This window comes from Suricata suricatta, chromosome 14 (genome assembly GCF_006229205.1).
Source record: "Suricata suricatta isolate VVHF042 chromosome 14, meerkat_22Aug2017_6uvM2_HiC, whole genome shotgun sequence".
NCBI lineage: Eukaryota > Metazoa > Chordata > Mammalia > Carnivora > Herpestidae > Suricata > Suricata suricatta.
The window spans coordinates 51,877,965-51,882,080 of record NC_043713.1 but is presented as its reverse complement, the minus strand read 5'-3'; the positions used below and the strand labels follow the sequence as shown (position 1 = coordinate 51,882,080).

The window sequence follows — 4,116 nt, the reverse complement described above, 5'->3', positions numbered from 1 at the left end:
TCCCTCTCTCTCCCCAACTCTCTCTCCCTCCTCCGCTCCCCCTGGTTCTCCATTAGGTCTCTCTTGTTTTCCTGCTAGACCTATGAGTGCAAACATATGGTTTCTGTCCTTCTCTGCCTGGCTTACTTCACTCAGCATGACACCCTCAAGGTCCATCCACTTTCCTACAAAGGGCCATATGTCATTCCCTCTCATTGCCGTGTAGTACTCCATCGTGAATATATACCACATCTTCCTGATCCACTCATCAGGTGATGGACATTTAGGCTCCTTCCATGTTTTGGCTATTGTTGACATTGCTGCTATGAACATTGGGGTACATGTGCTCCTATGCATCAGCATTTCTGTCTCTCTTGGGTAAATCACCTTCATTTCTTGTTACATGGCTATTGACATTATCTTTTTTCTCTCCATTTTCTTTCATCTCTCCTCTTGATTTCCATTACTCAAGTCTGTCATATATACTTACATATTGTCAATGACCATGACCTTTACATTCTTCTCTGAAACGAAAGTTTATCCTTGAACAATATGGGACTGAACTATGCAGATCCGCTCATATGCGGATTTTTTTGGGATAAATACAATACAGTATTATGTCTTTTTTTCCCTTATTATATTTATTAACTATATTTTCTTTCTACCTTACTTTATTGTAAGAATACAGTATATAATGCATATAACATACAAAATATTATTAATACACTGTTTATGTTATTGGTAAAGCTTCCAGTCAACAGTAGGCTATTAGTAGTTAAGTTCTGGGGGAATCAAAAGTTTTGCAGGGCTTTTTGACTGCATGGGGGTTGGCGCCCCTAACCACCACATTGTTTGAGAGTCAACTATAGAAGTAAACTATGTTTATTATATTTAACAAGGGCAGATGCTATTGGTTGCCAACTGAGCATCCATCTTGTCCTTACATAACAGAGCCTAATAGGACCCTGATTTTTTCAAGTGTCTGCCCTCTTAGCTAGAATTTCCAGGGGAGGCCAGCTCTGTTTTCAGCTAGACAAAGGATCCCACAGGCTATTCAGTGTTTCTCAAACTTGAATATGCATCAGAATGACCTAGAAGGCTTGTTAAAACATAGCCTGCTGAGCTGCATTCACAAATATTCTGACTCAGTAGATCTGGGGTGTGGCCCAAGAATTTGCCTCTCCAGCAAGGTTTCAGGCCATGCTAATTCTGCTGGTATGGGGACTGTACTGGTCTAAGTGAAGAATGCCCATTGCATTAATTAGGATATTGCTCTGGCTATTTAATGGTGATGAGAATAAATGGACAGAAGTTTATTTCTTTATCACATAAAAGTCTAAGCTAGTAGGAGAGTAAGAAGGTTAGCTTCATGAGAATGCCTCGGGTCCCAGGTTCCTTCTATCTGTTGCTGTCATCTCCTTAGGAATTGTTCTCATCTTCATGTTTGAAGCTGACTCACTACCACCAAACTTTTGAGCTAGGAAAAGAGAAAGCATGAGGCAGTGGCGAGCATACAACTTTTTTTTTAAAGATTTTATTTTTAGAGGCGCCTGGGTGGCTCAGTCAGTTAAGTGTCCGGCTTCAGCTCAGGTCATGATCTCATGGTTCATAGGTTCAAGCCCTGCGTCGGGCTCTGTGCTGACAGCTAGCTCAGAGCCTGGAGCCTGCTTCAGATTCTGTATTTCCCTCTCTCTCTGACCCTCCCCTGCTCGCGCTGTCTCTCTCTGTCTCTCAAAAATAAATAAAAAACATTTAAAAAAAGATTTTATTTTTAACTGACCTCCATACCCAATGTGGGGCTTGAACTCACAACTTTGAGATAAAGAGTTGCATGTTATACCGACTGGGCCAGCTAGTCACCCCCATACAACATGTTTCCTTTTTCCCCCATTAAATAGGCTCTTTGCCCAACACAGAGCTTGAACTCATGACCATGAGATCAAGAGTCACATCCTCTACTGACTGAGCTAGCCAGTTGCGCCCCACCGATCCCCAATTACAACTCTTTTTAAAGGAATAATCTAGAAATTTCCCACACGTCTCCAATCACATCCTATTGCTAGAACTTAGTCACATGTCTACACCTAGGAACAAGGGAGGCGGGGCAGGGTTGGGTGGGCGGGGAGTGGCTCCTAGTTTGGTGATTTTGTACCCAGATAAGATTCAGGGGAGTTCTAGTATAGAAGGGGAGGAAGAAGAGAATGAATGCCAAGTAGCGAGGAATCTCTCCAACAGTGGTTCCATTCTCCTTTCCAGCAACTGTTTCAAGGTATACATGACACACTTTTGGCCAATGAGACAAGAAAGGATGTCTGCTGAGGGCTTCTGGGAAAGTTTTCCTCTCTCCAGGAGAGACATGGTATCTTTTTTGGGGCTCTATCATGTTGGATGTGAACCCGAAAAAAGAGCAGTAGGCATCTTGCTACTGAGAGAAGAACCAGCTTTTGGACAAACCTTACAAAGTAAAGCTGTCAGAGGAAAGATGAAAGAACTTACGTCCTTGATGAAGACCCAGAACCACTGAGTTAACGTGTCCACCCTGACACTTCCCTGCCTGTAGTGCCCCTGTTATGTCAGATAATAAATTCCTTCTTCTTTAAGCCGCACTGGTTTTCCTACAGTTTGCAGATAAATCATCCAAATGAATAAAGTGGCTTTCTAATTGTTTTCTTTTCTTTTTATTTTTGCATTGTTGGCATCTTTACATTAGCCTATACTCACAAAGTTAGTATGAGATACTCAGTCCCTTCCTTTCCCCCCAGATAACTTCCTCCTAGCCTCTTGCTTTCTGGCCAGGTCTACTACCCAGCTGTCACCCTAAGGCTTTCCTTAATTACTTTCCTCATTGGAAACCACCATTTCCTGCATGCCAGTGCTTTTCCTGGGCTTATTCCTTTGTCTCGCAGAGGCATATTGCCAAGTAACTTCCTAAGAAAAGATATGTGGGAAGTGAATTTTGAGTCCTTGCATATTCACTTCAGTAGGCAGATTGGCTTCCTTCTAAGGTGTGGCCTCTCCGTGCATCCTTCAGACTGGAGTTCCCTTCTCTGTGTTTCTCTGGTTACTACTTTCTTCTTTGTCTTCCAGAAATTTATTGAAAGATTTAGATCACTGATGGCTCTTTCCTCGCCTCTTGATTGCTCCTCACTTATACCTCTTTATTTCTTTATTTTCATTTTAATGAAGTCTTAAGAAGATCACATAAATATGTCATTCCTCCATCTTGAATCAGAAGTTTTATCCCCTTTTAATAGGAGTAATAAATAATTCAGACTTTGAAACCAAGTCATTAGATTGACTAATTCACATTTCAATACTCTGTGAAAGAACCTCATCTTACTATTTCTCAAAAAAACAATTTTTTTAGCATGGTCAAGATAAAATTAAACGAACAAACTGTATTTGCCTGGGAATTTTCACCCACTCACTCACTTTCCTGAATGTACTTTAAATTACAATCAGGGAACTAGAGTTTGTGCTATTTTCCATTAGTTATGAAAACCTTTTTAAAATTTTGTTTGACATATATTTATTTTTGAGAAAGAGAGAGAAGACAGATCATGAGCAAGGGATGGGCAAAGAGAGGGAGACACAAATCTGAAATGACTCCAGTCTCTGAACTGTCAGCAAAGAGCCCAACGCGGGGCTCAGACCCACAAGCTGTGAGATCATGACCTGAGCCAAAGTCAGATGCTCAACCAACTGAGCCACCCAGGTGCCCCCAAAACTTTTCTTTAAAAAAATCATTGCTGCCGAAAGTGTAACTGAACATCTAGGTCACTAAAAAATTTACAGTTCTAAAACAAGTGGGTTTTTAAAAAAAACTTTTTCACTAATTCAATTAAAATTCAATCTTTTTTTCAGTAATTACATTGAAAAGGGAAAAAAAGCTCTTAATTTTCACAAACACATGAAATACGCATAAGAAAAAACCCATGTCAACAGGTATAGTGGAGAGTTCGATCGGTAGCGGGAGCGGAGAGCCGACCCCAGAGAGCCCTGAGCAGCCTCACCGCCGCCGCCGGCCTAGTTACCGTCACACCCCGGGAGGAGCCGCGCTGCCGCAGCCGGCCGGTCACCATCACCGCAACCAGGGGCAGCGAGGCCGGGACCCAGCAGCGCCCGCCGCCCCCGCCC

General features: G+C 42.2%; 1 pseudogene; it reads left to right on the top strand.

Annotated features, from left to right (window-relative positions):
• Positions 1-4,116, top strand: part of LOC115277438 — a 14,104-nt pseudogene that overhangs the window by 8,866 nt on the left and 1,122 nt on the right.